Source organism: Staurois parvus, unplaced genomic scaffold (genome assembly GCF_062004578.1).
Source record: "Staurois parvus isolate SC_StPar_1 unplaced genomic scaffold, SC_StPar_1.0 ptg000468l, whole genome shotgun sequence".
Classification (NCBI taxonomy): domain Eukaryota; kingdom Metazoa; phylum Chordata; class Amphibia; order Anura; family Ranidae; genus Staurois; species Staurois parvus.
The window spans coordinates 4,800,899-4,814,414 of record NW_028318264.1 but is presented as its reverse complement, the minus strand read 5'-3'; the positions used below and the strand labels follow the sequence as shown (position 1 = coordinate 4,814,414).

Genomic DNA, 13,516 nt, shown 5'->3' with positions numbered 1-13,516 from the left:
TCCACAACTTGATTGGAGTCCACCTGTGGGAAATTCAGTTGATTGGACATGATTAGGAAAAGCATAAACCTGTGTATATAAAAAGGTCCCACAGCTATCAGTGCATGTCAGAGCACAAACCAAGCCATGAAGTCGAAGGAATTGTCCGTAGACCTCCGAGACAGGATTGTATCAAGGCACAGATCTGCGGAGGGGTACAGAAAATTTTCTGAAGCATTGAAGGTCCCAATGAGCACAGTGGCCTCCATCATCCGTAAATGGAGGAAGTTTGGAACCACCAGGAATCTTCCTAGAGCGGACAGCCCGGCCAAAATGAGCGATCGAGGGAGTAGGGCCTTAGCCAGGGAGGTAACCAAGCACCTGATGGTCACTCTGAAAGAGCTCCAGTGTTCCTCTGTGGAGAGAAGAGAACCTTCTAGAAGAACAACCATCTCTGCAGCACTCCACCAATCAGGCCTGTATGGTAGAGTGGCCAGACGGAAGCCACTCCTCAGTAAAAGGCAAATGGCAGCCCTCCTGGAGTTTGCCAAAAAGACATCTGAGGAACTCTCAGACCATGAGAAACAAGACTCTCTGGCCTGATGAAACAAAGATTGAACTCTTTGGCCTGAATGCCAAGCGTCATGTCTGGAGGAAACCAGGCACCATTCACCACCTCGCTAATACCATCCCTACAGTGAAGCATGGTGGTGGCAGCATCATGCTGTGGGGATGTTTTTTAGCGGCAGGAACTAGGAGACTATTCAGGATCGAAGGAAAGATGAATGCAGCAATGTACAGAGACATCCTTGATGAAAACCTGTTCCAGAGCGCTCTGGAGCTTACACTGGGGTGATGGTTCATCTTTCAACAGGACAACAACCCTAAGTACATAGCCCACATTACAAAGGAGTGGCTATGGGTCAACTCTGAATGTCCTGGAGTGGCCCAGCCAGAGCCCAGAATTGAACCCGATTGAACAGCTCTGGAGAGATCTGAGAATGGCTATGCACCGACGCTCCCCATCCAACCTGATGGAGCTTGAGAGGTACTGCAAAGAAGAATGGGAGAAATTGCCCAAAATAGTTGTGCCAAGCTTGTAGCATCATACTCAAAAAGACTTAATGCTGTAATTGGTGCTTCAACAAAGTATTGAAAGGCTGTGAATACTTACAGTGGATATAAAAAAAATCTACACATGTCAGGTTTCCGTGATGTGAAAAAATGAGACAAAGATAAATCATTTAAGAACTTTTTCCACCTTTAATGTAATCTCTAAACTGTGCAACTCAATTGAAAAACAAACTGAAATCTTTTTTTTTTTCTTTGGGGGGGGGGGTAAACATAAAAAACTAAAATAATGTGGTTGCATAAGTATGTGCACACCCACTTATAACTGGGGATGTAGCTGTGTTCAGAATTAAGCAATCACATTCAAAATCATGTTAAATAGGCGTCAGTACACACCTGCCATCATTAAAAGTGCCTCTGATTAACTCCAAATAAAAGTTCAGCTGTCCTAGTAGGTCTTTCCTGACATTTTCTTAGTCTCATCCTACAGCAAAAGCCATGGTCCTCAGAGAGCTTCCAAAGCATCAGAAGGATCTCACTGTTAAAGGTATCAGTCAGGGGAAGGGTACAAAAGAATTTCCAAGGCATTAGCTATACCATGGAACACAGTGAAGACAGTCCTAAAGTGGAGAAAATATGGCGCAACAGTGACATTACCAAGAACTGGACGTCCCCCCAAAATTGATGAAAAGACGAGAAGAAAACTGGTCTGGGAGGCTGCCAAGAGGCCTACAGCAACAACATTAAAGGAGCTGCAGGAATATCTGGCAAGTACTGGCTGTGTGGTACATGTGACAACAATCTCCCATATTCTTTATATGTCGGGGCTAAGGGGTAGAGTGGCAAGATGGAAGCCTTTTCTTAAGAAGAAAAACATCCAAGCCCGGCTAAATTTAGCAAACACACATCTGAAGGCTCCCAAAAGCATGTGGGAAAATGTGTTATGGTCTGATGAAACCAAGGTTGAACTTTTTGGCCATAATTCCAAAAGATATGTTTGGCGCAAAAACAACAATGCACATCACTAAAAGAACACCATACCCACAGTGAAGCATGGTGGTGGCAGCATCATGCTTTGGGGCTGTTTTTCTTCAGCTGGAACTGGAGCCTTAGTCAAGGTGGAGGGAATTATGAACAGTTCCAAATACCAGTCAATATTGGCACAAGACCTTCAGGGTTCTGCTAGAAAGCTGACCATGAAGAGGAACTTCATCTTTCAGCATGACAACGACCCAAAGCATACAACCAAATCAGCAAAGGAATGGCTTCACCAGAAGAAGATGAAAGTTTTGGAATGGCCCAGCCAGAGCCCAGACCTGAATCCGGTCAAACATCTGTGGGGTGATCTGAAGGCTGTGCACAGGAGATGCCCTCGCAATCTGACAGATTTGGAATGTTTTTGCCAGGAAGAGTGGGCAAATATTGCCAAGTCAAGATGTGTCATACTGATAGACTCATACCCAAATTGACTGAGCGCTGTAATAAAATCAAAAGGTGCTTCAACAAAGTATTAGTTTAAGGGTGTGCACACTTATGCAACCATATTATTTTAGTTTTTTTATTTTTACTTCTCTCCACCTAAAAGATTTCAGTTTGTTTTTCAATTGAGTTGTACAGTTTATAGGTTACATTAAAAGGTGGAAAAAGTTCTGAAATGATTTATCTTTGTCTCATTGTTTTACATCACAAAAACCTGACTTTTTAACAGGGGTGTGTAGAACTTTTATATCCACTGTATGTACATTTTTTTTTTTTATTTTGAATAAATTGCAAAGATTTCAAAACGAATTTCTTTCACGTTGTCATTATGGAGCACGGTTTGTAGAATGTTGAGGAAAAAAATGAATTTAATCAATTTTTGAATAAGGCTGTAACATAGCAAAATGTGGCAAAAGTTAAGCGCTGCGAATACTTTCTGGATGCGCTGTATGTTTGGAATAAGGGGCATTTTTGGTCTTCAAACACCTCTTGGTACACACCTTTTGTCATGATACAAAAAGATGCAATGGCATTGATTTACTAATAATAGAGCATGCTGACTTTGCAAAGTGAATGAGGTGAAGGTGTGTTCATTTTAATCATTTACAAGCAAAAATCCAGTTTTTTTCCCTTTGCAGATGATTGTATATTCAAAGTGAAGACTTAGTTACGTAAATACGGTTAAGCTGAGTGAGCATTCACTTTGCTAATTAAACAGCCACTATTTCTTTAACCACTTCCCGACCGGCCGTTATATATAAACGGCCGGACGGTGACAGTGCAGGGTCGGGTGGCCATTTATAAACGGCCTCCCCGCACCCTGCTTGTGCGCGCTCCCTGGGAGCACGCAGCACCGAGATCCGGTACCCGCTGTGTCCTCCGGACACAGTGAAACACCGATCGGACGGGACCTCTGTACGAGGTCCCGATCATGTGATCACTGATTGGCCAATCAGTGGTCACATGCAAAGTAGTAAGCAAGATGTCACTTGTGACATCATTGCTTACTACGTGTGAAATCTGTGAATGATCACAGAGGTCACATGGTACAGAGCTATTCACAACAGCCTTGTACCATGTGACAAGCTGTGACCAATCATAGCTCACTCAGTACTTCTCAATGAGTGCAAGAATGCAGACAGAGAGAAAGAGAAAATTATTGCTTTTACATCCTATATGGGTGTAAAAGCAATCAGTGTAAAAAAAAAAAAAAATCTTCATCACCCCCCACAAGTAGTACAGTGTCACCATGGTGACACTGTACTGCTAGGGTGACAGTATGTAAAAAAAAATACAAATAAAAAATAATAATAATATAAAAAAATAAAATAAAATAAAAAAATGTTTAAAAATTATAATTTTTGGTTATAAACTAATTTGTTTTTTGTTTTTTTTACTAAAAAGATAACGGAATACATTTTGGCCAAGATTTATGATGAAATATTTATTTATTTGCAAAATTTTATTAAAAAAAAACACTTTTTTTCAAAATTTTTGGACAAGTGTATTTTCTTTTTAAATTTGCGTTTGAAAAAAGTACTATGTGACATACAAAATTGCAGCTCCCACCATTTTATTCACTAAGGTGTCCGTTTTAAAAAAAAATATATGATGTTTTGGGGTTCAAATGAATTTCCTAGCAGTGTGATAAGTGGCATAAACTTCTAATGCTGGGCATAAAACGCCCCCACCCCCCAAAATGACCACTTTTTGGACAGTAGACACCCCAATCTATTTGCCGAGAGGCATGTTGAGTCAATAGAAAAATTTATTTTTTTACCACAATATTTTTTTTTTTTTTTTTTTTTTTTTTTTTTACACACAAAAATTGTCACTTAAATGATTTATTGCTCACGCATGCCATGGGTATATGTGAAATTACTCCCCAAAATACAATCTGCTACTTCTCGCGAGTATGGGGGTACCACATGTGAGAGACTTTTTGGCAGTCTAGCCAAGTACAGGACCCCAAAATTCAATAAACACCTTCAGGCTTTTAAAGGGCTTTATTTCCTCACGACACGTCCTCACTACCGATCACAGTTTCTGAGGCCCTGAAATGCCAAGTTTGCACCAAACCCCCCAAATGACCCCTTTTTGGAAAGTAGACACCCCAAGGAATTTGATAAGAAGCATGGTGAGTATTTTGCAGATCTCGTTTGTTGCCACAAGTTTTTGGAAAATGAAGAAAGAAAACAAAAACATTTTTTCTCTTTTTTTATATTTAAAAACCTTGTGAGAAAAAATTAGATCTGCAAAATACTCACCATGCCTCTTTTTAAAGTCCTTGGGGTGTCCACTTTCCAAAAAGGGGTCATTTGGGGGGGGGAGGGGGTTTGGTGCTATCCTGGCATTTCAGGGCCTCCAAAACTGTGATAGGTAGTGGGGAAGTGAAATGAGGAAGTTACGAACCTTCACGGCTTTCAAAGTGGTTACTGGATTTCAGGCTCCTGTATGTGGCTAGGCTCCCAAAAAGTCTCACACTTGTGGTATCCCCATACCGGTAGAAGTAGCAGAATGTATTTTGGGGTGTAATTCCACATATACCCATGGTTTGTGCAAGAAATATATAATTTAAGTGACAACTTAAATGACATAATAGCTTACATGATAGCTTAGGGTGTCTACTTTCCGAAAAGGGTGTCATTTGGGGGTGTTTGTACTGTCCTGGTATTTTAGCACCTCAAGAAATGCGATAGTCAGTCAAAGTAAAAGCCGTGTAAATTCCATTATCTATACCATAGTTTGTAGACGCTATAACATTCACACAAAGCAATCAATATACACTTACTGGGATTTATTTAACCAAAAACATGTAGCAGAATACATTTTGGCCTAAATTTATGACGAACGTTACTTTTTTTGGATTTTTTTGTGTGACAGAAATGAGAAAATATTGTTTTGTTAATTTTCTGGTTTTTTTTGTTCACAGCGTGAAAAATAAAAAGCGCACAGGTAATCAAATACCACCAAAGAAAGCTCTATTTGTGTGAAAAATAGGACATAGATTTTCGTTTGGGTACAGCATTGCATGACCGCGCAATTACCAGTTGAAATAGTGCAGCGCTGTATAGCAAAAAGAAGCCTGGTCAGGAAGGGGGGGGGGGGGTAAATTCTCAGGAGGGCAAGTGGTTAAAGGCAAGTTAAAAAAACTAAACAAAAAAAAAAAAAACACACACACACACACAATTACTTCATACTTACCTGCTCTGTGTAATGGTTTTGCAAAGAGCAGCCTCGATCCTCCTCTTCTTGGGTCCCCTGCTGGCACTCTGGGCCCCTCCCTCCCACCAAGTGCCCCCAGAGCAAGCAGCTTGTTATGGGGCCACCCAAGCAGGCTAGCTCCTGAGCTGCTTCTCTGTGTGTGCATTCACATAGAGCCATGCCTCAGCCCTGACCCCTCTCTCATGGCTCACTGGCTATGAATGACAGCAATGGGAGCCCATGGCTCCCGCAGTGAGTGAGGGAGAGTGCCTTGAGAGCCAAGACTCTCATGCACAGTGCTAGATTGCAGTGGGGCTCAGGTACATATTAGGGGGGGGGGGGGCTGCTGCACATAGAAGTTTTTTTTTACCTTCATGCATGGAAAAACCTTGAGCCTTTTATAACCACTTTAATGCAGAATTAAACCCCAGAAATATTTACCTCCACCTTCCAGTGATGTGGGCAATTACACCCCTCACCAGCCCCCATCATCTTCTCCCCGGCCACCAGGTTTTTGACTTCTTAATTAACTGGTGGGGGAAAGATGTCATCTCGCGCATGTGCAGGTGAGTCGGTTATTCCGGCATAGCCAGAGTGTGCCAGCAATGCATGCTGAGCTGTGCATGTGCAGCTCCGTGTAAATTTAGTAGAAGAATGCATGAAGGCAGGCAAGTGTTCATTATTGCAGGTCTCTTCTGCAATAAAGAGCTGCCTGCTCACAGGTTTATTACCCAAGTTTGGTACTATTTTTTAATGTGACATCGGTGTCATTCTACTCTGAATCAGCAGTGGATTTGTTTACAGATCCAATGCTGAACAGATGCTCACGTGCTGGATGATGCTCACGTGAAACAGGCCTTGGGGAATGCATCTGACAGAATGGCCTTTTTCACCCTGATCTGCTCTTTTCCTGCAGCGTACCCACAAATTTTGTGTAGGTTACCCACGCTTTGCTGTAGACTAACATTAGATTGGGTGGTTTTGGTGCGTTTTCTGAAAGCGCACCAAAAGTCCTGCATGCAGCATTTTTGGTGCATTTTCAAAAAACAAACCAAAATCGCCCAATCTAATGGAAATCGATGGCAAAGTGTGGGTAACCCGCAGGAAAACCGCGAGGAAACTGCAGCGGATCAGTGTGATAAAACTGTATAGGTGCGAGTACTGCCTTACTGATCTCTGACCAAAGTTCATAAGTTACATCACGACTGCACAACACAGTTTTCACGATTACCCGGTAATAACATAAAGAGTGATTTGTCACATTTCCAAACAATGTGTACAGGTATTTTAGAAAGAGTTGATACATTCCTGTTCATAATAGATAGCCAATTGCTGAAAACAAAACAAATGTTTATAAACACACATTGTATCACCAAAGACCAAAAGACACAGTTTTATACAGAAGTACATTCCTGAACTAGGATCATTCCCTTCCCCCTCCACACTTTGCACAGTGAAAACTCCTCAGGCTCAGGGTAAATATTGATGTTAGTTACAACATTGAAAAAAAAAAAAATGTGTAGGAAAGCCAAGTCAGAGGCAGCAGCTTCCACTGTTAACATACCCAAACCCGCCCACCAGCAGCAAGTTAAAGGGCTAAGTCCACTCTGGGGAAGGAGAGCAGGATTGCACTTGGAAATGGAGACAAGTTACTGATCTCAATTACAGGCAGATCTATGTGGGAAGACTGCGGTCTGAGGATATGGACTTCATGAAGCCATACATTCCGCCTACCAGCACACTACTAAATGTAAACTGTCAGACACAACACATTACTTCACTCCACGGAAGTGGCCTCCAAACTGTGGCCTGGGTGCCAGATGTGGCCCCTTGCTTGCTTTTATCAGGCCTTTGGGGCACTATTCCATCCACTGACACTAACAATTGGGCATGTGTCCTCCCACTGCCACCAATGAAGAGGCACAATTCCTCCCAATGACACCCACGATGGGGCGCCACTCCTCCCGAAGGCGCCAAGGATGGGGCGCCACTCCTCCCGAAGGCGCCAAGGATGGGGCGCCACTCCTCCCGAAGGCGCCAAGGATGGGGCGCCACTCCTCCCGAAGGCGCCAAGGATGGGGCGCCACTCCTCCCGAAGGCGCCAAGGATGGGGCGCCACTCCTCCCGAAGGCGCCAAGGATGGGGCGCCACTCCTCCCGAAGGCGCCAAGGATGGGGCGCCACGCCTCCCGAAGGCGCCAAGGATGGGGCGCCACGCCTCCCGAAGACGCCAAGGATGGGGCGCCACGCCTCCCGAAGACGCCAAGGATGGGGCGCCACGCCTCCCGAAGACGCCAAGGATGGGGCGCCACGCCTCCCGAAGACGCCAAGGATGGGGCGCCACGCCTCCCGAAGACGCCAAGGATGGGGCGCCACGCCTCCCGAAGACGCCAAGGATGGGGCGCCACTCCTCCCGAAGACGCCAAGGATGGGGCGCCACGCCTCCCGAAGACGCCAAGGATGGGGCGCCACGCCTCCCGAAGATGCCAAGGATGGGGCAGCATGCCTCCCGAAGACGCCAAGGATGGGGCAGCATGCCTCCCGAAGACGCCAAGGATGGGGCAGCATGCCTCCCAAAGACGCCAAGGATGGGGCGCCATGCCTCCCGAAGACGCCAAGGATGGGGCGCCACGCCTCCCGAAGACGCCAAGGATGGGGCGCCATTCCTCCCGAAGACGCCAAGGATGGGGCGCCATGCCTCCCGAAGACGCCAAGGATGGGGCGCCATGCCTCCCGAAGACGCCAAGGATGGGGCAGCATGCCTCCCGAAGACGCCAAGGATGGGGCAGCATGCCTCCCGAAGACGCCAAGGATGGGGCAGCATGCCTCCCGAAGACGCCAAGGATGGGGCAGCATGCCTCCCAAAGACGCCAAGGATGGGGCGCCATGCCTCCCGAAGACGCCAAGGATGGGGCGCCACGCCTCCCGAAGACGCCAAGGATGGGGCGCCATTCCTCCCGAAGACGCCAAGGATGGGGCGCCATGCCTCCCGAAGACGCCAAGGATGGGGCGCCATGCCTCCCGAAGACGCCAAGGATGGGGCGCCATGCCTCCCGAAGATGCCAAGGATGGGGCAGCATGCCTCCCGAAGACGCCAAGGATGGGGCAGCATGCCTCCCGAAGACGCCAAGGATGGGGCAGCATGCCTCCCAAAGACGCCAAGGATGGGGCGCCATGCCTCCCGAAGACGCCAAGGATGGGGCACCATTGCTCCCAAAGACGTCAAGGATGGGGCACCATTCCTCCCAAAGACATCAAGGATGGGGCACAATTCCTCCCGAAGACACCAACAATTGGGCACCATTCCTCCCGAAGACACCAACAATTGGGCATATGTCCTCCCATTGACATCAACGATGGGGCAGTATTCCTACCACTGACAGCAATGATGATCCATTGTTTATTCCCACTGACACCAGGACAATGTCTACTCCCACTGGCCTCAGTCCGGCCCCCTACAGTCTGAAGGACATTATACTGGCCCCTTGTTTAGAAAGGTTGGAGACCCCCCGCTCCAGGGGCTCATTGACACTTACAGTGGGGAAGGGGGGGGGGGGAAATAGGTGGCTGAGCCATGGTTTTACTGACCCCTCACCGCCCTACTTAACCTAGCACAGCAGCTGGATGTGGTTGTACACATAAGTGACAATAATGATACGTTGTGTTCAGTAGCAGTACCACATGTGACCTATTCATGTGAGGCCACTGCGACTGTGAGCCAAGATGTGGCGCGGTACCATTCCAACACACCGTTTGGCTGATAAAAAAAAAAAAAAAAATTCAGGAGGCAGCAGTATTGCCCGTCAGCTGCACCTCTACTGCTCCTGAACAGCGATCCACTGTGGGGCACTTTTCAAAGACTTTCCAGTGGGTGTAAATGAGCCCCAAGGGTTGTGCCACATGCGGGTTTACATTCATTCGTAGTTACATTTGTGGGCGTTTGCAGTGCCTTTGAGGTGCATTTTCTGGCATGTTAATGGATGGATGTGTCCGCACTCCTGCACTCCATTCATGTGGTTCCAGTGTGAACAATGCAGCATGTTGTACCTCGTAACGCAGGGTCGGGGAGATCCACGGGGGGGTCTCGTCCATACGATGTATAAACCTCGATTTCAGTGCGTCTGGTGTAAGCCCGGCTATGGCAGATGATGCAACTTCAATGCAGGATCACGGTACAACTTCTCCACACACTACAATCCACCAATCACAATACGTTCTGCAAGAGCTCAGTACATTCACCAATTGTGCAATCATAGATAAACATGGGGCAATAAAATCTGATGATCGGATGGAAAGAAAGCTGAAGTCATCCCTGGATTAGTAATGATTGCTTCTCATCTCCTATAGCTGGCCATACACTACACAATCTGTACATTGTACAATCTCCTCTACACATCGAAACACTCCATTCACTTTGTATCACATCATGCGGGTCCTTGTACCACATAGTTGATGGTAGATCTGAAGGAGATTGTATAGTGTATGGCAAGGAGATCCTAGGAGGGATCCCTGACAGGCCTGCACTCTGCTGTCACTCAGGATGGTGTCATCTGATCTCCCGATGGGATAATCTGCCCTCCACATACACGCCAAGACTGGAGGAAAGTTGTGTCCCCAGGCGATCACAGCACACACGGTGCCCGGGCGATCACAACACACACCGTGCCCGGGCGATCACAGCACACACCGTGCCCGGGCGATCACAGCGCACACCGTGCCCGGGCGATCACAGCACACACCGTGCCCGGGCGATCACAGCACACACGGTGCCCGGGCGATCACAGCACACACGGTGCCCGGGCGATCACAGCACACACGGTGCCCGGGCGATCACAGCACACACGGTGCCCGGGCGATCACAGCACACACCGTGCCCGGGCGATCACAGCACACACCGTGCCCGGGCGATCACAACACACACGGTGCCCGGGCGATCACAGCACACACGGTGCCCGGGCGATCACAGCACACACCGTGCCCGGGCGATCACAGCACACACGGTGCCCGGGCTCCTCTATAGGTGATCACAGGGACTCCGGTCCTGCTCTGACCTCAGTGATCCCGGACTGGTGTACAAGGTGTCGGCTCTGTACACCGATTACTGGCAATGCCAATCAGATCGGACATCGGTGCTCGGATCGGAGTGCCCCCCCCCGTGCCCGGGGCTCAGCCCTTTACCTGCACCATCCAGTGCCGAGTCGTCCTCTACAGGCTGATCGCACACATTCCTCCCCGATCTCCTCCAGGCTGACAAAGGAAGGCAGGTGGTGCTTTCTTCTATCCAGGAAGCAGATCCCTACTAGTCCCTGTGTGTCCCACTCCCCGGCCAAGTCTCCTCCTTGTCTTCTGTCAGTCCACAGCAGTACAGCTCCACCTCTCCTCCTGCCGATGGATCTCCTCTCACCATTCATCAACCTTCCCGGAGAGGAGATCTCCCCTGAACACGGCTGGTGTCAGCCCTCCCCTCCTCCGCCTGACATCACTGGCCCCGCCCTCCACCACGCCTCCTAATACATCTCCAGCCTCTAATACACACGACTCCTCCCTCTCCTCACACCTCAGGACAAGGCGGAGACATCGCACAGATCCTCACTGGCTGCGTACACTGTACGATCTCCGTGAGATCAACCAATACTTAGGCAGTGCACCTGTGACTGTATTAAAGAGGATCTTGTGCCCCTACAAATCCTGTATATACAGCTACGTTTAATATAAGGACACTTACCTTTCCAGGGATCCAGCCATGTCCTCACCTGTGCCGGTTCTTTGCTGGTCTTAGTGTTCCTGTTACCAGCATGTTAACCGTGGGAAGCCAACTGTGGCTCTGCGACATCCCACTGCGCATGCGTGAGCCACTCTGTGTTTTGTGAATGGTCCCGCAGCCTTCTGTGACCAGGGGTGGACTGACCATTCCAGCACTCAGGCACTGCCCAGGGTCAGTAGGGGGCCCATGAAATGCCCCTGGTACCCTTTTTATAGGCTTTTTTGAGTGTGGGCAAGGACACAGGGGCCCCATGATCCCCTATTGCCTGGGGGCCCCATGAGTTGTCAGTCCGCCCCTGTCTGTGACCCAAGACATGTCCCAGAAGGTTGCCGGCAGGGAAGGTGGGGGAGAACTTCCAGTGGAATCGCCTAGGCCATCTGACTGCAATGTGGCAGCGGATACCTGTCCCCCCAAAAATAAAGTTACAGAACAGGAGGGGCATAAATGGGGAACTGCCCTCTTTAGGTCTCTTCCACACAGATGTTTGGATGAAGTCCACCTGCCTGTTTTTCAGGCAAACCCGACTGGAACCTCTATTGAACAGCAGGTGTAAACACGTGTCCATTTGCACCTGCTGGCATCCAATCCGATCTGCCAAAGAGTGACAGACGGGCACCCCCTTCCATCCGTCGGATCAGATGGCAGTCACATGGAAATGGATAGGTGGTCCATTCCTATCCAACCGCCCATAGAGGACAGCGGGCTGCCCATGTCTGCTCTGCATAAGTAGAGTGGACACAGACCTGTCATCCTTCCTCAGAGGACAGATCCCCCCACTGAGCAAGTGGATCCACGGACAGCTCCGCCCCATGTGAAAGGGGCCCTAAGGTGAAGTTCAGCTTTAGACTGGGTTCACATACACTATATTGCCAGAAGTATTGGTCGGCCTGTCTTTACACACACATGAACTTCATTGGCATCCCAGTCTTAGTCCGTAGGGTTCAATATTGAGTTGGCCCCGCCCTTTGCAGCTATAACAGCTTCAACCCTTCTGGGAAGGCTGTCCACAAGGTTTAGGAGGGTGTCTATGGGGAGGTTGGACCATTCTTCCAGAAGCGCATTAGTGAGGTCAGGCACTGATGTCGGACGAGAAGGCCTGGGTCATAGTCTCTTCTCTAATTCATCCCAAAGGTGTTCTATCGGGTTGAGGTCAGGACTGTGTACAGGCCAGTCAAGTTCCTCCACCCCAAACTCGCTCCTCCATGTCCTTATAGACCTTGCTTTGTGCACTGGTGCACAGTCATGTTGGAACAGGAAGGGGCCATCCCCAAATTGTTCCCACAAAGTTGGGAGCATGAAATTGTCCAAAATGTCTTGGTATGCTGACGCCTTAAGGGTTCCCTTCATTGGAACTAAGGGGCCAATCCCAACCCCTGAAAAACAACCCCACACCGTAACCCCCCCTCCATCAAACATTACACTTGGGACAATGCAGTCAGGCAAGTACCGTTCTCCTGACAACCGCCAAACTCAGACACATCCATTGGACTGCCAGACAGAAGAGCGTAGGGAGAGCGGGTACCTGAAATTGACAGGTCCCCGCTCCCACTTCCGCTGAGATCACCTAGGCGATCAGAAGTGGAAGTTGTCCTTCTACCCTCCCTCCCCGTAGTCTTCTGGGACACATGACAGGTCCCAGAAAATCTTCGGGTCCATTCAGGAAGCGCAGCGCTACTCGCGCATGCACAGTGGGCACCCAGTTGTGAAGCCGCAAGCTGTCACAGCCGGGTGCCCACACTGAAGATGCTGGCACCTGGAACACCAGATGGATGGTAAAAGGGGCTGCGGGGAGGACACCGCAGGATCGTGGGTCCATTCAGGAAGTGCAGCGCTTCTCAGGCATGTGCAGTGGGCACCCAGTTGTGAAGCGACAAGCTGTCACAGCCGTGTGCCCACACTGAAGATGCTGGCACCTAGAACACCAGATGGATGGTAAAAGGGGCTGCGGGGAGGACACCGCAGGATCGTGGGACAGGTGAGTGGCTGTTTTTTTAAAGCCTACAGTTTTGTAGCTGCTGAC

The 13,516-nt window shown here is 48.6% G+C and overlaps 1 protein-coding gene across 1 annotated transcript in view; it reads right to left on the bottom strand.

Moving 5' to 3' along the window:
- PTPN3 (protein tyrosine phosphatase non-receptor type 3) overlaps positions 1 to 11,185 on the bottom strand; it is a 235,213-nt gene extending 224,028 nt beyond the window's left edge. The window contains exon 1 of the mRNA XM_089689065.1: positions 10,911 to 11,185. The gene's annotated coding sequence lies outside the window, so the exon portion shown is untranslated. The remainder of the gene's footprint in view (positions 1 to 10,910) is intronic.
- Positions 11,186 to 13,516: the final 2,331 nt, after the last annotated feature.